Here is a 25,204-nt window from a genome sequence, read left to right as displayed (position 1 = left end):
CCCTAGCCCCGTGTTTCATGGAAGCCATATGACCCTACACAGCTTAGGTGGGTGCTACCAAAGTGGGGGCGAAGTTGAGGCCTAGCCCCAGGTTACGGTGCTGACACATAACCATGGGATATACATTCAAGAACTAGCATGGTGGGGGTGGGCAGTTAGCCCCAGACCCCGACCACATCAACCCATGTGACCAACAACCCGACATAAAAGGCACTAAGATTGGCGGGGACAGACTATTGTCCCAACCCCTGGCCTTATAGCGCACCATGTGGCCATGTTTTTGTGCCTATAGGGTTATTGGGAAAATTAATGAAGCAAAAATTTGCACCAATGGTGGGAACATTTTTCACCTTCCTAGCATATAAAAGGGCGAAAATGTCACTCCCTTTGTAGGTTTATCCAATTTGGAGGACGAATAGTAGGAAACTTGGGAGAGCCATAACTTGATGATTTTTTGGTCTTTTTTGAGCCCAAGAAGAACCCAAATAGGGGTTGTTAGACATTCTGAATCTAATGGAAGCCTCTGTTTATTGATTGGAGTTCTTTTGGAAGGAGTTTTTATAGTTTAGAGTCATAGGGTGCAAGGTACAATCAGTGATTTGAAGGAGTTTTTGAATTCTTTTTAGCATGGAGAGGATGTTGTAGGGGTTTTCTAGCCTTCATATGTTATCTTTAGCAGTCGTGACATCTATGGTGCAACTAATGTTTATCTTTTCTCATTATGTATTTTTTGAGGAAGGCTCTCTATTAGTACTTCAATGTGGAATTGTTGTACATGTATGCTCATATTCAGATGGAGTACAGGGTCTTGATGGGAAAGCCCTTTTCTTGTTGACTGTTTCATGACTAACTATAGGTTTTCATGCTTTTAGAGTGAGTTATTTTTAGGAGAATGTTTCCTTGAAGGGGAAACTATCCACTTATTTGTCAATACATTTCATGTACTCTTTTATCACTGGAATCTATGGAGCGATCTAACTGTGTTAGTAGGCTCGAAGATGTAGCACAGGAGGGGTGAACTCTATCACAATTTTTTTTTTTGTCTCTCTTCTTGTTTTCCCTTATGATTTTCATGATGATATGTTTCTTGTTTAAAGTTCACATGAAAGCTAACTCATTATGATTGAAGAGACCCTAAAACTTCTTTTTTTTATAAGACCCATTTTTACTTGCAAAGTGTCAGAGGACGGTCAGTTTTGAGGAAGGAGAAGTTCTCCTCCAATTTTAGATCAACTACATATTACACTTGTTAAAATTATTCTCGAACCACATTAATTTTATTTAAAATGTTGGAAAGCCATCAATTGTGCGAAAACTCCAGAGAAATTTTCAATATGAAATGATGCAGTGTACGATTGTTAGGAAATAAAGTTCAAACTCAATTAATCATTCACGTGGTAGATGTTACCTTATAGTCCTTTCAAACGTTTTTTTTTTGGACCGAAAATTACACTAATAAGACATCGATATGATCAATTTATTAATTTTATTGTACCATAAATTACACTAATAAGACATCTATGTGATCTATTTGTTCATTTAAGGGATTTTAAAATTTTGTACCTTGTTACACCAAAGGTTTTCTCTTTTCGGGGTTTGTTTGGGCAAACACTATTCGCCCCAACCAATCCCCGCACTCCATTTTCATCATCCCATCCAATATTTTATTACCATGTCATTGCTTTTTATCGTCAGACTAGGTTTGCCACAGGTTTCAGGTTTCAGGTTCTAGTGGAAGAGTGTCAAGTACACCTTAGGTTTCATGTTCCAGTGTCAGCTCTCTAAATATTTTAATCGAGTACACAATGCATACTCTTCATCTGCAGGGAGTTCATAATCATTTAGCTGAGGAGCTTGTGAATGTAGTGGATCCAGATCAAGATCGATGCATGCCCCAAAAGGTCAATCACTCACTTCAGATATAGTTACTATAAGCATGGATTTCGATTCGATTTGAATATACAACGTTAGTATTATGTATTTTTTTGAAGCCAAGTTTTCCATATGTAACCGAGCTAGATATTGTTTCACTTGTGCTCTACAATTAATATAAGCTCATTGTTCTAAATCGGATTAGTTGTGATCACAACTTTAAATATATTTCTCTATTTTTATCTTGGATATTGTTCATAGGCTCATATTTTATATTTAACATGGTCTTGCAAAATGGATGGCAATCCACATAACTGTGTTGCAGAATGGAGTAGTCTAATACAGAATGGAGTAGTCTAATACTTGAATTCAGTAATAGGAAACTGAAGGTACTGTTATAGTTTCAGGTTTCTAAATTGTGAAACTGCTGACATTGATTCAAGGCATAGAGAGTACCAAGAATTAGACATGAGGTTGAGCATATCATGTAATTCACCCAAATGCCTCACCATGCATTATATAAGTGAATCTATGATGAGTAGGTTGGGAAAAAGGAATCTCCATTCAATTTCAAGATCCTCCAATTTTTCCTCCACCCCCTCATTTTCGTATTCAACTATATCATGTTGCACTGCTTCAGAGGCGAGGGGGAGGCAAGGGGTCATTTGTCTCTGTATGTACATGTATGAAAAGTTTAACCAATTCCATGACTAGTTTACCTACATCTCTATGACCATAAATTGTTCCACAAAATCTCTTCCATTGTTTGGACCCTGACAGCTTTGGAGAAACTAGATTCGAGCATGAATGGTCTCACAGGGTTCATCCCCAACGAGATATTGGAGATCCTGAATCTAAAAGTTCTTTCGTTCTACAAGAATAAATAAATTGGTAGGCTAGTGCCACCAAACATTCCTCCTACATGTCATATGTCATGCATGATCATGATTTTCTCACCCAATGGTGAACACCATGTGCCTCTGCATGCCATATGTCATCATTGAATATACTCCATCTACCAAACCTGAAATGTAACAAATAGAATATTTATAAAGAATTCATAGAAAAATCTCACACATAACATAGAGCAGTAGCATAAATAACTTCATAAGCAATATCACTTTCAAAGATGAAGAAAAGTTTGGAAAACTTAGACAATCTTAGACAAAAATTAGAAAGCTTCATATTGTAGTGATTACCACAAAGCAAAATAAAACCCAATTGAGTAATCACACTATGAAGAACTATTACAATCCATTCTTGTAACCCAAAAAATAATTGGAACTACAAACTAGCCATGGGGCCTTATGTCCTCGGATGACATATTTTGTGGACACACCCAAACTCTATTTTAATGAAAAATATGCTACTTTTATCTATGTTTATCTCGATCAATGTATGAATGAATATTGTTTTTAATTTTAAAATGTTGCAAATGTCTATTAGTCACATGATTTTCCAGTGCATCTGTCAACGTGTTTAAATATCTCAGAATATATTGATATTCGATATAATCAAATTGTCTTTTCAAGAGACGGACTCGTAAAAACATCCTTAACATGGTTGAACTCCTTACTGAATAGACACCGTTTAAATGCAATACTACGAGTTGCGAATCTAACTTAATGATCAAATGTTGGATACCAAATGTAATGGCATCATCCAATAGCTCAATGACAACGCTATATTCTGCTATATTGTTCATTGATTGACCAAGACATATTCCGTGAATAGATACAAGCTCGTTATTGGGTGAATAGATAACCCAGGCTACAAAAGATAAATTCTGAGTACTACAACTAGTGCCATCAACAAAGCCAATGTAAGTCAAGGAAAACATCGACATATGCAAACCAAGTGTAAAAACGAGATAAGCAGGAGAAGCAGTAAAAAACACTAATTTATCGAAAATACCTAAAAATGGTATATAATGTACAAATATTCACCAAACATTTATGCAAAAGATTTCTTTAGGTAAAGACCATTCTGGGCTTTCTCAAAGGAACACCATCATAATCAATCAACTCATAGGCACCTTTAGCTAATATGTGTTTTATGATATAAGGGCCATGCCACATGGGCTCAAATTTCTCTACACCTAGATTTTCATGTGCTTGATCATATACCAAGACTAGGTCACCTTCTGAATATGTACGAGGATTAACATTTTGATCGTATTGGGCTTTGACATGTTTCTGGTGAGCTTCACTAGCTAATACGACATTACAACGATTTTCATCTAGATGGGCTAAATGCACAAAGTGTTCTTCATCTGCAGAGGTAGAAAGTAATAATTCGATAGCTAATTTAAGAGATGGAATTTCACATTCAATAGGTAATACGACTTCCAAACCATAAACGAGTTGAAAAGGGGAAAACTGGTTAATGTTTTTACAGTTGCGTGATATGACCACATTACTGAAAAGAGCATAGAGTGCCAATTTCCTTTATGGATACCAATTATCCATTTAATCATATTGGTTAAAACTTTATTGATAGCTTCGACCTAACCATTAGCTTGTGGATAATATGGCGTAGAGCTATCATGGTGGAGGCCGACATGCACGGACCGTTCGACCATCATAAAGTTATGGAAATGACTACCATGGTATGTAATAATAGCTTGTGGGACACCGAACCAAGCAATCACGTGATTGAAAATGAAAATAGTTGCAGTTTTGTCATCGTCTCTATATGTAGGCATCGCCTGGGCCCATTTTTTAAAGTAATCAACTGCAAGGATGATATATCCATGCCCCCTAGCCAAGTGAGGTCGAAAAGTGATGAAGTCGATGCCCCATTTGGCAAAAGGACTGAAAACTATGATTGGGTAAAGAGAAGTGAGAGGTGCTCACATTTTGCATTCATAAATTTGTCAATTATGGAATCTTCAGACTGTAGTGATGTAGTCTTTAAACATTGATGGCCAAAAAGAGCTAGCACGTAATATATTTTGGGCAGTAGCATACACAGAAATGTGACTGCTACATGCTCCATAGTGGCAGTCATTTAAAGTTTTTTTAGCTTCTTGAAGAGTTAAACAACGTCGGAATACAGAATCGGCACCACGACGATAAAGAGTGTCACCAATAATGTTGTATTGTTGGGATTGGTATCGGATTCATTGACGATCAGTTTTGGATAACTCTAGCCTAAAAGTTTGTGTTTGGAGATATATAATGATGTCTCCATACCACAGATCAAACACACTAATAAGAAAGAGAGATTTGTCAGCAAAAGAATCTTCTACTACAATTTCTATATCAGTGTGGGAGAAGTCACACAATAGTTCAAGGAAAACCAAGGATTTCTTTGATTTGGATTTTTCAAATTCCAAACCAAACTCTTGTAAACTAACTATCCACTTCGAGTATTCCCCCCCAACAGTTGCTTCGTGAGAATATACATCATAGGGTTGCAATCTGAAATGACAACCATTTTTTGGACAAGTACATAGTGACAGAATCGTTGAACAGCTTGCACAACTGCCAAGGCTAGCTTCTCCACATGTGCATATTTAATCTTAGTTTTTGTGAGACTCCTACTCAAATAGTAAATCACATGTTCACTTCTAGAATCATCCTCTTGGACTAACACCATGCCAATGGTGGCATCACATGCAACTAAGTACAAAAAGTAGTCTCGATGATAATCGAGTGGATGTAGTAAAGGAACATTAGTCAGTGCATGCTTTAATTCTTCAAAAGCTTTATCAGCAAGCTCATCCCCAAAAAATGGAATACCGTCTTTTTCAACAGTTGAGTAAAACCTTGTGTTAGTTCAACATAATGTTGGATGAATCTATGCAAAAAGTTTGCCTTCCCTTGAAAACTTTGGAGTTGATTAAGGCTAGAACGAGCAGGCAAATTCGAAATTGCCTCTACCTTGAGCGGATCGACACGAATGCCTCCCTTTGAAACGATGAAACCTAGAAGGCGACTAGATTGCACACAAAAAATAAATTTGTGCAGATTCAAGTGAATATTGTAATGCCTACACCTAATGAAAATCACTTTTAAGTGCATTGGGTGATCCTGCCGTTTCATGGAATGATGCAGGAGGTCATCTAAATAAGGTTGAACTATATGCTTGATATATTGGAATGCGTTAGACATTGCTCGTAGAAAAGTTGCACCTAGATTTTTTAGGCCAAATGGGGGTTTGCAATAAGAAAAGGTTCACCATGGGCATATAAATGCGGTTTTATATTGATCAGAAAGGAGTATGTTTATCTGATTGTAGCCAGAAAATCCATCCATAAAGGAAAACAATTTCATTTCCGGCACAGTCGTCGACAATTTGGTCGATATATAGAGTTGGATAATTGTCCTTGGGACAAGATTTATTGATATCTCGGTAATCAACACACACTTGAATAGTTCCTTGCTTTTTATTAATGGGCACAATATTTGATACCCAATCAGTTAAAGGAACAGGGTAAATGAATCCTTCTTTTAGCAATTTCTCAACCTCAGTTTTGATAGCAGCAGCTTTTTGCGGATGTATAGGATGTAATCATTGTCTAACTGGCTTAGCATCCAAATAATTTTTAATTTCATGTACATAAATGTTAGGGTTGATTCCTGGCATCTCTTCATACGACCAGGCAAAAAATTCACGAAATTTCTGAAATAGGGCATTGTAAGTTGAAATCTCTTCTAACGAACAAGAGGCTCCTATATGAATATTTTCAATTATTCCAGGTTTCAATGAGATATTGATAGGTACTGTTGTTGATATGGTCCTTAAATTCTGTTCAGAACTGGAAGAAAGGGTAGATATTAGATTTCAACGATCACTGAGGGTCTCAGACAAAAACAATGATGAAAAATTATTCTCAATTTTATCAAAATATGCTAAGAAAGTTGAACGATGATGAGTATTGTTCCATGGCATTTCATCCAAGGTCATAATTTCCATAATCCTTTCATCAATTAAATTTTTTTTGTTAAAAGGATCAGGCATATAGATTGGTTCCAAGTGTGACAAATGAGAATATTCATCAATGATCATATTCATTTGATCATCATCAAATGTTGTTGGGTTGGAAAAATATTGAATGGCCTCATAGGCTAACTTGAAAGGACTACGAGGCATTTCATTGCCATATAAGATCATTTTTGATTCTAACGGTACTTTCCATGGATCTCCCATTTCGAAAGTACTTGGTGTAATCATGTTGATATGTGCTTCATTATGAAGAAGAATGGGTGGAGGGAATGCAAAAGTTCCCATCAAAGATGAGTCTTTGAGTAGGCCAACTGTTTGGCATCGGGCCCCCCACAGCAAGTTTTGGTAAACAATATTGTAAGTCTCCACAAATTGAGGGCGCGGAGCACGAAGTGTACAATTGAGTCATAGGGTTGTCCGCCCTAAACATTATATTGTAAACTAGTGTAAAGTCGGCCTACCCATGGTCCACGGAACATGGGATTGTATAAATAGAGCAAGGATCTAAGTTGTAAGAGGAAATCAATGAAGGAATAGGTGAATTAAATAGGCTTAGCGAAGAGTCTAAGTGTCTTGGGTCATAGTAGTAGGTAGAGGCTCTACAGCTGAGTGCGCAGAGGCCTAGTAGAGTCCACAGCTGAGTGTGCGGACCCCTACAGCTTAGTGCGCAAGGAGGAGTCGATTACATAGTGCGCAAGGCAGAGTCGAGTATGTAATCAGGACAAAAGGATAATAAAGAGAAGTTTATCCTAATTCTGTGCATCTAGTCTTGAATCATTATTCTATTGTTATGCATTACTTTTACTCTGTTTATTTACTGCGCATAGTTGAGTAAATGCTTGTATGGTTCAGAATACTTATATATGAAAATAATCTAAGTAATCAGCTAACAGTGCATAATTAGGAAAGACTTGGGTAAATAACAAGGATCGTGCTGCGAATAGGATTGCACGAAGAAAACATCGTAGGCTGTGAGGTGCCCACTGATCTGCGTAGCACAGTGAGTGCAAAGGTTGGAACACGTACCAATCCCAACATATCATACATCCCCAGGGTGTGGAAACCTGGTTCTAGCACCCTCCCATACTACTTCGGGTGAGACCTCAGTCTGTGCTCTGTGGACTATTGTCGAGAGGGCCAGTAATACTGGGATTTGCTTGGCTAAATCACCTCTGAACTAGGGTCAGGCCCCACTAAGCCAAAAAATGGTTTCGTTGCTGAGACTAGGATCTGCATAAAGGATGTTTGACGTCATGCCACTAGAATCCTACAAAGAAACAAATTGAAGAGTGGTTGGACAAGAAGATTCACAGGTTCACGGCGCAGGAAAAAAGAAATCCGCGAGTATCTAAGGAACAATGGTTGGATTGATACTTGTACACTGAAATCCACGAAAGTTTCTTTGCATCTTTTCCATCTGAGCTATATGAGTGGATCATAGAGTTAGAAAATAGCCAGGGAAGGTGTAGGCTCGACAAACCAATAGTGTGGACTCCAGAACTAGTGCGCAGAATAGAAGCCTAAAAAGAGAAGAAAACGTGAGATGTGGACCACTGGCTCGACTGAATAATAGGAGGATTTATCACTGAGTTTGTGGTAGACACAACCGTCAACTACAGTGAGGAAGAGCGATGTTTTCTCAAGGGACCGCAAGGTAAGTATATTAAATCTTTGAATACTTGGATTAAGATGCTATTGTGTGAAAAGTGGGTTATGCGAATAAATTAATGTTTGGGACTACACAAAGCGGAAAGATCTACAGAAGCGGAAGTAGTGAGGAGTTGGAAAACAATCCCTTAATTTCACCCTTGTGGGAAAGCGAGGAGGAGCTCGTGAAAGTCTCTCCGAGAAGTGCGATCAGTTTGATAAGACAAAGAATTCCATGTTTACCACCCCCACCCACACCGCCACCCGTTTCACCCTCCTTACCTCCATCTCCACTGCAATTTAGTATGGCGAGTGCGATCAAACTACTGGCGTTCATAGGAGTAGCAAATGAAGATCCGGACCAATTCTGGTTTGTGGTAAGAGTAGTATGGGAAGCACAGGGCGTCATGGATGATAATATTAAAAAGACTACATTGGTGAGCACGCTGTAGGATCGCGCATTAACGTGGTATATCAAGCATTCTAATGACCACCCAAACGCAGGAATTGCAGAGATCTAGACCGCGCTGAACAGGGAATTTAGCAGGCCAAAATCAGAGACACAATCAATCATCAGGTTTAAGGAGATCGCGATGCTCCCGAGCGAGACCCCCTAGGATCTGGACCAAAGGCTGAAGAGTACGATCCACGAAGCCAATATGACGTTAACATATGCACAACATCACGCATGGTTTGTGGCCTCACTTACGCCACACTTAAGGACGACGCTGTCATAGCAAAAATTTCAACCCAGGTCGAAGAATTGGAGATGGCAATGAGATTTCATGAGACCCCTATACAAGACCCTGGGTTGGGAGTCCAAAAAATCCATGCGCAACTGCAAAATTTATGTCTAGAGATGCAAAGTTTGAAATAGGACAGGACAACTCGGCTAGAAGTGTGCGAGGAAGTATGGTGCATAAAATGCAAAGGCCAAGAGCACAACAAGGACCACTATCTAATGTTCGTGAACTACTTGGCAAGGGGTGGGCCAATGCCATTAAGGCCGGAGGCACAGGCGGGGCCGAGTGCGACGTCTGTGTTATGGTGCGTGATCTGCTAGATAGGAGGAAAACATACCACAGATAATTGTCATATGTTGCAGAAGTATACGCAGACGTCCTAGCAATTGTTTTGTAATTTCTGCAGGTCGGTAGGCCATGACGAACACACCTGTCGAAGCTATGAACTAATGATGGATCAAGTTCCTGCTTACAGGGTGCAGACCAAAACGTGAGCCCTCAACCCAAATGCAGGGATGGTGTGCGTTGGGTTTCTGGGCCGCGGTCGGGGTCGAGGTGGAATGGGACTAAGAAGGGGTCGCGAACAGATAATGTGTTACAATTGCGGAGGGCCAGGGCATTATGCCCGCGATTGTACGAACCTGACTAGGATATCATGTTGGTACTGTAATCAGTTTGATCATGAGGCGGAAGATTGCCCTTCGATGATAGTGAAGATGTACGAAAAGGGGGTACTCCAGCCCCCTCTGACCCAGAATTTACAAATGATGAGGTCTGAACCGCGCGAAGAAGACCCAAATGTAAACATGATGCTCAGGAGTGGTATGGCCACGGGAGATGATAAAGGGAAGCAGCCAGAAGACAACATGTGGGTTCGCAAGGCTCCTACAAAGGAACCCGAGTTTGACTTAGAACGCACGAAGGAGACATTCATGGAAGCTAAGAGAAGCTTCACGGAGGCCTCCACTTCAGGTAGTAAGGATCAACTAGAACCAAGGATGGATCCTTCAATGCTCACTAGCTTTCTGGAGACATGCATGAAACTGCTGCACAACAACAAGGTAATCAAAGGGCTACAAGAACTTATCATTAGGTGTGCAGGGTCAGGAGAACCGCACATGGTCCGTGTTATAGACATTTTTGTGCCTTACAGCATGAAGCATGAAATGTCCATAATCTAAGGGATCCAAAGTCCCTAAACATGTTGTTCCTACCTCTAGAGGAACAAGGTCAGCAAACCACAGCACTGAATAACAGTTCTCCACCTGAAAACACTCAAAAACAAGGCAATTCTGGATCATGTCAACTGCTCCACTGAGCATCTGTGCTGAATGTCAAGTGCTCCACTGTCTACCTGCGCTGAATGTCAACTGCAAAGAAGGCTACCTGCGCTGGGCGAGTTTGGACATGTGGCACAGTCATTCCTCAAGGTTTCAATGCCCAGGAATCTTCCAAAATGACACTTGGATCAAGGAATTCGACTGGTGATGAGTAAGAGGGTCTAGGAAGCAAGAACCTCCAAGTGGACTCAAGAACTGAAGAATAACTAAAGTGAGAGAGGACACTAGTCAGCTTCATGCCAGCCTCAAGCTGACTCATCCTTTCTCCAAAACTCCTATATATAGATCTCTCTCATGAGGTCTAGGGAGGCTGGAATATTGTAAATGTAAGGAAGTGCTGTTGGTTTGAGTATAGAACTATTGGGTGATTTGCTTTGAAGGAGGTGAAGAGGAGATTTCTTTCTACCGGGAGGTGATGCTGGATTGGGCCTCTTATGGTTGTATCACTTCCTGAACTTTACTTCTTCCATTAATAAAGCATTTGAGGTTCTTCTATATGTATGTGTTCAATGATGTATTGTTATGCTTGTGTATTTGATTTATTCTAATCCTTGAATCAATTATGAATGTATGCTTCTTGTAGTTTCCCTTTCTTGCCATTTTGCAGGATCTTGGTGTAGCTGGGCCAGTGAAAGAGCAAGGAGCTGGGAGCAAGAAGCAAGGAGAGAAGATTGGATCAATCATTAGCGGAAGACATCGGTTAGTGGATCTCTTTCTCCCCTCTTTTACATCTCATAAAGAAGTAATCTCAAATAGCTTTGCTTTGATTGTTGCTGAGGTACTATCACCCTTAGAGTGGGATAGGGTCATTCCGTATTGGATACTTTTCCCAACAACAAATTGGCGACTCCGCTGGGGATCGTATCTTGTTGGTTGTTTGTGTTTTTGCTATTCATTTCCTAAACACAGGGAGTACCGAATCGAACTGCATTTGGATCTTTCAAATGCAAAGTAGAGGGCAGCTACTCTAGCTCAGTTTCTGGGCATGTTTATGATTTGAAGAGCTGATCCACAAGGACTCTGAACAGCTCTTAGTGATAGCTTTTCATCCTCCTTTTCACCCTCTAGTGTGTACTTGATTGATAGCTTTTGATTTGGCCAAAAACTGTGGATTTTTGAGCAATCTGTAACCCGAAAACTGAGAAAAACGAGAGTTTCTCTCTTCATTGCAGGCACTGTGAAGGCAGTCTGCATTTCATCGCAGGTCCCAAAGGGGCTACCTGCGCTGAATGTCAAACTGACAGTGTACTACCTGCGCTGAACCAGTTTTGCATTGTGTTACTGGGGTTCTCTGCTTTCTGTTGCCCTGTTTTCATCCTTGTTTTTTGCAGCCTGTTATCAGTCAATGTACCTATCTGAAATCACCTTTCTTTGCCACTATTCCGCCTCGGTTGTATAAAGAAACTATATTTGTTCTTTGTGTATTTCTTACATCATTTGCAGTTTCCCATAACGAAAGTGAACTAGTCTTGCTGTGACCTCTTAGATCTAGACCTGTGATAAGTGTCGTTTTGATCTTAAAGGTTAGTTTGTTTGCTGTTCATAGCTGATTGAGCTTTTGGTTTCGTCATATGGTTTGAATTTATGTATTTCTAGTGTTGAAACAAGTAAATCTTAAGGTGTCTTTTGATTTTGGACAAAAGCTTGTTTGCTTTCACTTGAAATTGAATTCAAGATTATACAACAGCTTTCTTTTTGTATTACATCAACATTAAGAAAGAGAAAAGAAATACTTGCATTGTGCATGTGCATTTTGACAGCTTGCATGTTGATTTAGGAAAAAGTGCATTAGTGTGTGCTCTATGATCTGTGTGAAAAGATGATGTCTTTCTTTTCCCTCAGTAGTTAAGATTTTCAAAGTTGAAAGATTGAAAAGCTTGCTTATCATCTTAGACTGCATTTAGGGAGTTGTATTATACATCTCGTGGTGATCCATAAAGGCAAACTGCTAAACAAGATCAACCTTAAAATAAATTGAATTTACATAACAACGCATTGAAACATAACGCAAACACATAGAGGTATAAGCTAGAGACGTGTTCCAGCGTCGTTAAACGTGATATCTTAGCGTTGAGTGGTTGGGTGATTCCTCCACGGTGAAGCGATAAGTATCAATACGGACTTGTGCTCCCACGTACCGTCGCGTATATATTGGGAGACCCCTATAGGAACAAAGCCTTTATCCATAGGAAACCGTGTCGGCCGCCCTACTGATCGCAATGCAGTGAACACAGCATTCACGAAGATCGACCACTCGTACCGTAAAAAGTATTCTGTGGTTTTGTGAAAAGTTTGGCACACCCTCTGCCTAGAACTCCAAAGTAGTTTCTTTTGGCCTTTTTCAAACTCTATAACTGAAAAAGTCCATCCGAGCATTTGTCACTTCGGGCTCGTTAAAACATCGAAGGAGACTAGAGTCATCTTTAGCTTTTTCTTGACTCTTTAAAAGTGAAAAAGCAAGTTGTGTCTAAGCGTCGTTAAAATTTATTTTAAACGGGATAATCATCACCATTCCCTCGTTGATCTTCGAAGTTAGTCTTTTGGCATCGTAAGTTCTTGTAGAATCGCTAAGAAATCTTTTGGATAGACTAGATATGTCTGAACAACCGTCGACATCTAGGACTGTGTCGTCCGACACAGCGGCAGCAGAGCCTCCTGCTGCTACTCCAACGATGTTCGCTGGTATACCATCTGTCCCGGCAAATTGTCAACAACAAGCCGGAGTCCAATCAGGGACGACGACATGGTTAGTTCCTATTTCTTCATCCGGATTATCATCTGGTATTTCTTATGTTGAAACTCAACAAATTGATCCAATGTGTCTTCAAAGGCCAATTTACCCTTTAAGTACTGGATTTCCACCATATGGAGGGCAGTATGCTCTTTCATTGTTCCCTCCCAGAGAACAACCATATGGGAGTTTACAACAAAGTTCAGGTCAAACTGGAATTACATCCAGCGGTTGGGTACCAATACTGCCTCAACAGCCAGGGGTTGTATATTCAATGCAACCAGTACACCCTGTGTCGAATATTCCCACCATACCTGCTATAGTGAATGTGTCACAAGTACAAGCTCCACCTGTTGTATGTCAACCCCAAGTTTCTCAGGTTGCAATACAACAACCTCTTGTCTCAACGACTCAATCACAATCTCAGGGTAGTGCCTCCTTATCTGGAGCGACTCAGGCTCAAACAAGTACTGTGACTCCTCATCCTGGTCAATCATCCAGTATTGGTCAATAGCAAATGGTCCAACAACCAGAGCTGGTTCAATCTCAACAACCGCCATTCCAGCAATCATATCAAGGACCTGAGCAACAAGTCTTTGTAAGTAATGGGCAACCATACTATAATGGTTATGCCCATCAACCTTGTCAAAGTTGCCAGCATTATGCTGGTTTGAAAAGACCCATTGCTCAGGCGATCCCATCTTATCCTGGGTATGCTTCGCCTAACCTGAATCAACAGTTGCCCTTTGTAGCAACTCTAGAATTACCAGATCTAAACCGGATGACGAATGATCCAATTGCTTATGCCCCTTGGTGGCCAGCGATTCCACATAAACTTCCGTCAGATATTCCTAAATTTAATGGAAATCCGGGTGAAGACCCATCGAATCATGTGATGACATTCCATCTATGGTGTTCATCGAACACCCTGAATGATGATTCGATAAGACTTCGCCTCTTTCAGAGGACGTTAACGGGTCCAGCGGCAAAATGGTACATTGAATTGCCTAGAGCTTCGTTCGACAACTTCAGTACCTTAGCCACAACCTTTTTAACCCATTTTCAATTACCAATAAGGTATGAAACGGGAACAGAACTCCTTACCAGCTTCAAACAGACGACTGCCACCCACATATCTGATCATATACATGAGTGGCGACGTCGTCGTAGGATGGTAAAAACGTACGTTCCCGATCAGCTATTAGCTGAATGGTTTATCAAGTCATTACTTCCTGCCATCACGGAAGATGTGGCAAAGGGGGGAGTCGTAATGGAAGAGCAGGTTATCGCTCGTGCGCAATATCTGGACTTGGTCTATACTCAGTCCGACACGCTCTACAACAAAATACCTGACGCCCCTAGACCGGAATTCTCAATTCCTCCTCCTCCTAAATCAAACAATGACTCTCACGCCGGCGATGGCGTGATTAGAAAACACAAAATTTCTAGTCAAAATGCAAATGAAGAACTTCTTGCCTCAGAAGTAAATGCCATGTAGACCGACAAGGGCAAACAACTGAAGCAACCAGGGGGCAAGAAGAAAAAGAAAGGGAGAAAAAGGAAACCCCCAGCAGGGTGTCATATATGCGATGAGAATCATTGGACGAAAGATTGTCCACATATAGCTGAAGTTAAGAAACTCTTTAAGAGTTCAAAAACCCCAGCAGTATTGACTGATCCATTTCCCAACCCAGGTCAAAATCTGGTTGCTAATCAAAATGCTTCCCGATCCCAAGTGCTTATGTTGTCTGTCTCGAAGCAGCAAAATGATGCTTTGACAAGGAATAAAGATTACGGGAATCCACGGCTGTCGAATAACAAGGCTAATGAACAACCTAGTAGTTCGACGACAACTTTAACCAAAGTTGTGCCACCCAACATTCCTGAACCAATGATAAAGTCGCCAAAGGGAGTAGTACACAAAACGACATTTAATCCTTGTGCCAAAATAGCACAGAATTATAATATAATAGAGGACTTGGCTCAATCGTCATCCGCTATGTCGACACTTGAGGTACCGCAAAATTGCCCCTCCCAAGAGCAAGCTTTATTATCAGCAATAGGTGGGATTGGCCCAATGGATTCCAATCTTGTGGCCTTTGATCATAAAGGATATGACCCTCAGTTACCAGCTCAACTAGCTTTCCTTATTCAAGTGAAAGCCCTCAACAAAACTGTTCATCGAACAATTATTGATGAGGGGGCATCTACATGTCTTATGTCGATGAGTTGCTGGAAAAATTTAGGCTCACCACCCTTGTCGAAATCATCAACTACGTTAAAAGCATTTGATGGACGATCATACACTCCATATGGGATTTTAAGTAACTTGCAAGTTGAACTGGGGGGAAAAACAGTAGGAATTGATGTTGAAGTAATTGATGGAAACCTCGATTACAACATCCTACTGGGAAGGCCCTGGATATATGCCATGGCCGCAGTTGTGTCGACCTACTTCAGGAAGATTGCATTTCCCTTTCAAGGAAGAATTACAGTCGTCGACCAACAAACTTTCCTCCCCGACAGTTCACAAGTTACGGGAAGCATTCCAATGATCCATGGAAGCGATCATTCGCTTCAAAATATTGGAGTAGGCCTCCTAAAAGACCCTGCCTTAATGGGTACTTTCGCCCTACCGCCTCCAAGTAATCTGGCAGGAGTGGCCACGGTGGAAACCTACAAAATGAAATCTTCTGTATCTAATGGATTCGGAAGATTCCTAAATATTTTGTCGGCATGGATCATCGCCCTAATAGAAATACTGTAAATACAGTGGGCTCCGAGGACGGTTCTTATCTCGTGTCAACCTCGTTAAAAAATGAAACAAGGAGTCATGAGGATAGTTCTTTTACTGTGTCAACCTCATTAAAAAATGAAACAAACCCCCTTTCCAAATCTCAAAGGTAAACCTTCATTCCAACCACCGAGTTGAATGCAATGAAGCTTGGGGGGCATGCACCTCGATTTGCGTTATTATGCTGGGGGCATGCAAACTTATCAACGAGCAGTTTTAGAAAAGTTCATGCTCGTTAAAAAATAAACGCACAATCGAGCAATTTTAGCATAAAGTTCATGCTCGTTAAAAAATAAACGCAAGATCCGAGCAGTTTTAACGCAGTCTTCATGCTCGTTAAAAAATAAATATAAGCAGTGAGCAATGTTCCCTCCAGAGTTTAAGCTCATTTTTAAATAAAAAATGAACCTATCCCGGTAAATAACCACTGTGATTGTAAATTTATCAGCCATAAAAAGCCTTGGTCGTGTTTGCACCTGCCACCTCCACTTTCATTTGGCCGATCGTTCACCTCCATATGATTGTTTACCCATTTTGAGGAATAGCTGCGAAGAGTGATTTCACCTAGCCATCCTTGTGACACTGCCGTGATTGGAAAATTCCAACCTGTACCTGGAATCAGTTTCTATCCTTGTTTATCACTCGTTCCTCAAAAGACGAGTCTTCTTTAAGCTCTTTTCAACTTACTCATAAAATATGAAAAGATTGCCGAGTTTTGGCCTTCCAGCTCGTTAAAGGACCGGAAGAGCTATCCCTCCTCTAGATTTTAATCTTTTTGGACCTGAGGGATTATTGCACAAAAAGATCGAGCGCTTGTTTTGTTCGGCTCGTTAAAGATATTGAAAACTCATCCCTTTTGTATTGTTTTATACTTTTTCGGACTTAAGGGATTAGATGACGAAAAAGGAATTGTGGAGTTAACTTTATGTACCTTTTCAGACTCTCTAAAAATGAAAAGGACCGAGTTTTCCTTGTCGTTAGACTCGTTAAAATGATTAAATAGCGACAAACTTGTCTTTAGACGAGAACGAGTTTCCCTATCACTAGGCTCATTAAAACATAGCGATGGGCTTGCCCGAAGGGCAGGTTATAGAACAAGCATATGTTATCCTCCTCAAGCTTGACAAAAATAAAGAGGTACTGGTCAGAAATGACTGGGGAAAAATTGGGAGAACCTCAAAGCTTTAATGGTAGCAAGTCGCTCTTGAACATGACACTTTTCCTCCGTACCACATCGGGTTGGGTTGTTTCATTCACCGGTCTCATCACCATGGTCTCGCCAAACCATCCACATTTGGGGTAATGCTACCGATCCATCGCATCAGTGTCGTTATATGTTCAAGAGATGTCGTTCAGAAAGAGTCAACCGTGTCCCATCCACTACCATACATCATCTTTCATCCTTTCATGACCGCCACCCTGAATCATATTTCACAGATCGTTTTCACTTCTATCACAATCATTAGCTTCGTTCCGTGTCACTGATGTGGGATTCATTAAGGCCCTCCTTTGACGGATCGCTTCTTGTCGACTTCAGCTCATTATCCAAGAAGTTGATCTAGGAACAACCCCCTCAGTACTTTGAAGCTTGCATGCCTCAATGGCAAGTTTCTCACTTCCGGCGATAGGTATACATCAATGACCTTCGACCGAAAGATTTTGCGTGGTGTTCGACGCCAAGTCCTTTATTCACACCACGTGGATTGTACTGCCGTACTCATCATCATTATCGGTGATTCCTCTCGCGCTTGTTAACAGTTTACATCATTGACTGGTAATCAAGCGATGTCTTTCCATGTTCGACTCCAAGAAATTCTCACATGGATCGACTTGTACTTAGAGTGAAGATCGGACGAGTTTGAAGACCCCGGATCTAGTTTCATCCATCCGGGCTGCGATATATATTATATTCAGGAAATAAAGACATTGACATGTGCAGCAGATGATCATCCTACTCAAAGGATGATAATTTCAGCAGAGAATTATCAGTCTACCACCAGACGATTGTCTGTTCTATGTACAGAAAAATGTATTTATAAAGCTGAGCATGGGAATGCCCGCCTCAGCTAGATCATGAAGGCAGTATGAAAAATAATGTATTGTATTGTATCTTATTACAGGTCACCTCTCAGCGATTGAATGAACTTCGGATCCTCCTGATAAAGCATTTCACCCGATAAACGACCTCATACTTTAGGGGGCAACTGTTATAGACATTTTTGTGCCTTACAGCATGAAGCATGAAATGTCCATAATCTAAGGGATCCAAAGTCCCTAAACATGTTGTTCCTACCTCTAGAGGAACAAGGTCAGCAAACCACAGCACTGAATAACAGTTCTCCACCTGAAAACACTCAAAAACAAGGCAATTCTGGATCATGTCAACTGCTCCACTGAGCATCTGCATTGAATGTTAAGTGCTCCACTGTCTACCTGCGCTGAATGTCAACTGCAAAGAAGGATATGGGCGAGTTTGGACATGTGGCACAGTCATTCCTCAAGGTGTCAATGCCCAGGAAGCTTCCAAAATGACACTTGGATCAAGGAATTCGACTGGTGATGAGTAAGAGGGTCTAGGAAGCAAGAACCTCCAAGTGGACTCAAGAACTGAAGAATAACTGAAGTGAGAGAGGACACTAGTAAGCTTCATGCCAGCCTCAAGCTGACTCATCCTTTCTCCAAAACTCCTATATATAGATCTCTCTCATGAGGTCTAGGGAGGCTGGAATATTGTAAATGTAAGGAAGTGCTGTTGGTTTGAGTATAGAACTATTGGGTGATTTGCTTTGAAGGAGGTGAAGAGGAGATTTCTTTCTGCCGGGAGGTGATGCTGGATTGGGCCTCTTATGGTTGTATCACTTCCTGAACTTTACTTCTTCCATTAATAAAGCATTTGAGGTTCTTCTATATGCATGTGTTCAATGATGTATTGTTATGCTTGTGTATTTGATTTATTCTACTCCTTGAATCAATTATGAATGTATGCTTCTTGTAGTTTCCCTTTCTTGCCATTTTGCAGGATCTTGGTGTAGCTGGGCCAGTGAAAGAGCAAGGATTTGGGAGCAAGCAGCAAGGAGAGAAGATTGGATCAATCATTAGCGGAAGACATCGGTTAGTGGATCTCTTTCTCCCCTCTTTTACATCTCATAAAGAAGTAATCTCAAATAGCTTTGCTTTGATTGTTGCTGAGGTACTATCACCCTTAGAGTGGGGTAGGGTCATTCCGTATTGGATACTTTTCCCAACAACAGTCCAAAAACTTGGAAAGCATGCATTACACACAGGAAGGGAGATGAGGTTGACTGCGCAAATAGGCAAGTACGAAATGGATCAGGTAATCCTAGATCTGGGTTTGGATGTGAATGTATTACCAAAGAAAACATGGGAATGCATGGGCAGACCCGCGTTACAATGGTCCCCTATTCAATTATGAATGGCGAACCAACAAAAGCTTTTTCCCATGGGAAGATTGCAAGGGGTGACAGTTGATATTGAAGGCGCAAGCGCTCAAGCGGATTTTGTAGTAATAAAGATTATCTATGAGAACAATCTCTATCCCGCGCTACTAGGAATAGACTAGGCTATCGATATGAATAGAGTCATAAATTTGAAGAAGCGCAAAATGACCTTTGAGAAAAAGTCACTACGCGTAGTAGTACCATTAGACCCAGCCGAAGGAGCGCGATACACTAAACGAGTACGCGACGACGATAGTGATGATGATATCGACTGTATCTATAAGATAACTGCACAAGGTGAGGATTGGGTGAATCTGACTGTAGATGGAAGGATTTCGTGGGAGCATGAAAGCTCTTGCACTTCGGATTCAGATGAAGAGATAGAGCGATGGCAGAATCGGTTGCACGAAGTAACAACACTGAACTACAACATGATGATCAGGTCATTGTGTTGCGTAACAACAGAGGCAAGGGAGCTAGTGTTATATGATGGATTTTCAGCGGTGGATGAATTTGTGAGCAAATTCGAAAGTGTAGTACCAGAGCAGTACTGGTTCGATGTGCCGAAGTGGGTACTGCATGCAACACCCGCACGATGGTGGGGTATGCATCAAGGAAATTTTGAAGATTGGCATGGATGTAGAAGGATGACGTGCCTTTGTTTTGGAAATCCCTAGCTCCAAATGAAAGCCAATCAGCTGGGGTGGAACAACTTGCTCGCCCACCTTTCCTGATGGGTACAGAAATATGTTGTATAGTCCGCACAAGCGTACACCACCCCCAACCTAGAGAATCGGAACAAAACACAACAGCAGGAAGGGCGACGCGCATTACCAATTCTCCATAACGAGTCATTCGATAGGGTGCATGGAGTACTAAACAAGTTTCACCAGACGAGACGAACTAATTGGGACCTGCGCGTGCCAGCGGTTCGATGGGCCTATAGGATCATGTGCACAAACTTGAGCACGGAGATGATTCCAAAGGTGCAAAACAGAGTAGAAACCAAAATTTCTGAAGGGAATACCAAAAGGAATCCACACATTATAGCCCCCACAGTTATGACAGCGCATAATAGCCCCCGCAGTTATGACAGCGCATGAAGACCAGGACGAAGGAATCACACAGCTACGTGAGGACGACCATATATGGATTCAAAAAGCCATTCGATGAGGGAACCTTAGGCTTTGCGTACTCGAAGAAGATCGAGTAAGATTGAGGAGGAAAAGCATGTTGAAGGACGCTCAAAAGACTGGAACACAAGGTCATGCAAGCATGTCTCGTCGATAAACCAAGGATGACAGGGCAAGATACGAATGGTCATACCACTGCATTAGAAGACTGTCACCGAGAATTTATGATTATCCTACCATGGCTGAGACTGCACCTTATCAAATGAAGTAACAAGGGGAGCGCACCACATAAGATAAAACACGTGGCGCTGGCTGTCGCAAGGGAAATTGAGGAATGTCCACCGACTATACTGGAAGGTGAATTGAAGTCTTGCATAGATGGTGCAACCACCTGACTAGCCGTAGGGAGCACAGTCTCAGCGCTCCAGATAGTTGAAAGAGAGCGCGAGACTCTAAAAGAGTTTGTTTGGGAACTGCGTGATGAGGGAGGTGTGCGCAGAATCAGCATGGCACAAGGTTCGCACACATGCACGTGGGGCTGTGTTGCTGCGTGGGTAAACTGGGAAGTAATCGTTGGCATCATTGTTCATGACGACATGACTAATTTAAGGCAAAACGGAGTGGGCAACTGGCAATTAAGACACAAATTAAGAGCTAGATTTGGGCTGATCTGCTGCCAAGAATGCATTAATGATTCAAAAGTGGGGGGAAAGGTTAAATTCAAATTCAAAAGATGCTATAAAACTCCCAAGGCTAGACACGAGACAACACTTGTTCGTTTGAGATTTGAGCTATTATGAAGAGCACAGAGTGTTGAGCACCAAGCAGTATTTGAGCCCCCAAGTTTGCGAACAACCACAGACAGTTCGAACAAGATGACAACTACTAGGAGAGGTGTGGGTTTTGTACAGAGTACAACCAAGGAAGCTGCGCAGAGCCCACGGTGCAGGTGGGGGTTGCGCCGAAAATTCCGAAATCACCTCGGACGACCGAGGCCCAAGAAGGATAAACAGGCAGCAGGACCAGTCCGCATGTCCCTGCGAAATCCGCAGTTTGGTAAACTTTCCATGGAAGAAAAGGGAAAGGCTGTCAACCTTGAGACAGATGATGAGGAGGAGGACCTCCAGGCTCTCGTAGATGAGATAGAGGCAGATGAAGAAATGGAAGAAGACATCCAGCTGGTGCGCGCTGCAGCAAAACTGCCTGAGTACGTTCCTCCATGGAAAGGGAAAGCTAAAGTACCCAAGGATTTGGATGCTGCTAAGAGCGCGCTCCAAACCCCGCTCCTCCCAAATGGAATTCTATTTGAGGGCTTGGCCCTGGGCCACGTGCCCACAATGAAATTTGAAGACTGGGACCTCACAGACAGTGAAAAGTTCCCACATTTAGAGACTGAGAACCTCATGAAATAGAGCAAGGAGGGGTCAGTTACAGTGCTAGAGCCGCAGAAATGGCTGTGCGGTGTGGAGAAGGTCGGGCTACTCCACCTACTATGGATTCTGCATTTTCACCGCGCACCTATCATGATCTTTTTCATCAGGCAGCTGCTTTTCCTGGTGCATGATGGGTACTTATGGCTGGAGGAGCCTATTCCCATCACGGTGGAGCTTATCCACAGGATTTCTCAGCTTCCCTATAAGGGAAAGGACCCCGTGGAGATAGCTGGAAAAAGCGGAGATTTGGCGCTCGTAGAGGCCATGAAGAAGAAGTACAAATTGGAAAAGAAGAAGAGAGGCTATGCAATTAGTAGCATTAAAGACAAAGGGGTGCGCATAGCCACCCAACTCCTGGTCGGGAAGGTGATGAGAAAATGCTGCGGAGACGAGGTACCAGCGCCGATAGTTGCGTTAGTAGAACAATGCGCGGAGGGGGTCCAATTCAATTGCGCCGAGTTCGTCTACGAAGAATTCCTAACGAACTGCAAGGAAGCTCAAGAGCAGGGAAAGACCTTCCACTACATGTGGTTGCTCTTGTCTATTTTATTAGTAACAGGGGAACTACCTGAGGATAGTTAGTTCCCTCATATTGAACAGGACTTGCCAGAGGCTGCAAAATATGCGTTGCTTTGGGCTACGAAGGACACCACACAGATCCACGAGACTAAAATCTTCTGGGTGCTCATGGAGGCGAGCGTCCAGATGTGGATTAATAGGAGGCCGCGCCTATCCCCCACAATGTACAACAACCTGTAGAGCTTTGCAGACTTCAAGGCAGATATGCACAATGTGTATATCAAGGCGTGTAAGGATCCGACACAGACCTGGACCAATCTTCCTTTCATCGCAATTGACGACACCATCTTCTCCGTGCTTGAATCATGGCCTCCCGAGTGGCGCACCCCAAATCTAGTAGAAAGTAATAGAAAAATAGCACAGAAGTAGAAGGATGCAACCAAGTTGCGTGTCACGAAGTTGGCCCAAAAGAGGCACAATGAACAAGCAGCCGTGGAGGTAAGGGGCCCCCGCGAAGCACAAAGGTATCCACAAACCAGGCAATGGCCGCCAAAAGAGTAGTAGCAACACAAGCAATAAAGGCCAGCGCGACGCAGGAGGAAGGGGGCCAGAACGTGTCTACAGGATAGGGACCAGATACAGTAGAAGGTGTAGACCTGAGCACAACGTCCACCCAACTAAAACGGCCACACGTCACGGAGCGGTTAGGTCCACGAAATAAGGTCAAGGCTTCCAAACTAGACATCCAGGCAATTACATTGACAGAGGGTGACCTCTATGACCTCGGCGACACAGTTCACGAGGTCACCTGGGAAGCGCTCCAGGAAGCTATGACGGAGCAACAAAATGTGTTGGGGGCCCTAAGGGTGTAGTTGCGGGAACTTCAGGTGTGGGCCCCATAGGAAGGAACAATGGATGCCTACGGTGCTGCAAGTACATCAGCAACAGAGCAATTGCTACACACAAAAATGGTCAACACCATAGTGCTGCTGGAAGGAGTGCTAATAATAGAAAGCGAGGAGGATAAAGTCGCGGTGGGCAGGATCAAGGGACTTGGCCTAAACTTGGCTTCCCTTCTGCGGGATACATTATATTAGCCGTAAGATGGAGCACCAACAGAACTTCGCGCTATGGAAGTACACGCATTATAGATGCTCAACAAACAAAGAATCAACATTGAGTAGCTTAGTCTACAATAGGATGAAGTGCTTGTGCAGAATCAACAGCTGGAGCAAATGGTAGAGGAAGCATGTCGCTGCGTTCCAGAGCTAGAAATCGCGACAGACCTACCAATTGGAGTGTGAATCCACAAATTAGCCAGTGGATTCCGCGAGGCAAAAAAGGAAGCAACAAGGGTACAACTGGACCTCAACCTTCATATTACTGAGTTGCGATGAAAGGCGCAGCCCTCTACACCCTTGGAAGTTAGGGAACAACATGCTGGCACTATTAAAAAAGGGCTGGAGGAAATAATACAGGCAGTATAGAACTGCACCGCTATGTTGGAAGAATCCTTCGCGGTCCTCACTTCATTATAGGAGGACCCCAACATACAACGCCTAGAAACGGAGGCATGGGAGATTCAAGTGAAATATGACAATGTGCGTGGAATGGTGCAGACAATTGTCCTAACCCAACAGCTTGTGAAGCTACAGTAGGCAAAGGCATTGAAGGAACAGGTGGATGTTGTGCGGCAGAAAGAGGCAGTCCTTAAAGTGCGCGTCCAACCTTGGATTGATGAGGCCTTCCTCATCACTACAGACATCAAAGGAAAGCTCACACAGATGAAGGTGATGCATGCCTTAAGACAAGGATTTTCCCCTGACAACGAGACTTCGGCCGAAAGAGTGGAGCAGATCCAGCAGATTGTAGAAAAGTGCGCTGCGGACCTCCGCGTAGCACATGATCGGTTAGAAGGGTTCTGGGCCAAGATCACTGCACCAGCAGAGTGACTAGGGACGAGTCACGATGATTGTGTTGGGGGCTTGTTGGGCATCAGGACACCCACAACAGGTTTTGGGTGCAAAACCCAAGTTTTGGCAAACAATATTGTAAGTTTTCACGAATTGAGGGCGTGGAGCGCGAAGTGTACAATTGAGTCATAGGGTTGTCCGCCCTAAATGTTATATTGTAAACTAGTGTAAATTCGGCCTACCCATGGTCCACAGACCATGGGATTGTATAAATAGAGTGAAGCTCTAAGTTGTAAGAGGAAAGCAATGAAGGAATCGGTGAATTAGATAGGCTTAGTGAAGAGTCTAAGTGTCTTGGGTCGTAGTAGTAGGTAGAGGCTATGTAGCTGAGTGCACAGAGGCCTAGTAGAGTCTGTAGCTGAGTGCGCATACCCCTGCAGCTGAGTGCGCAAGGCGGAATCGAGTTTGCAATCGAGACAGAAAGCTAATAAAGAGAAGTTTATCCTAATTTTATGAATCTAGTCTTGAATCATTATTCTGTTGTTATGCATTACTTTTACTCTGTTTATTTACTACGCGCAATCAAGTAAATGCTTCTATGGTTCAGAATACTTATATATGAAAATAATCTAAGTAATCAGCTAACGGTGCATAATTAGGAAAGACTTGGG

This window comes from Pinus tabuliformis, chromosome 1_2 (genome assembly GCF_031772625.1).
Source record: "Pinus tabuliformis cultivar Carrire ecotype Pingquan chromosome 1_2, CPIR1, whole genome shotgun sequence".
Classification (NCBI taxonomy): Eukaryota; Viridiplantae; Streptophyta; class Pinopsida; order Pinales; family Pinaceae; genus Pinus; species Pinus tabuliformis.
This window is presented reverse-complemented; position numbering follows the sequence as displayed.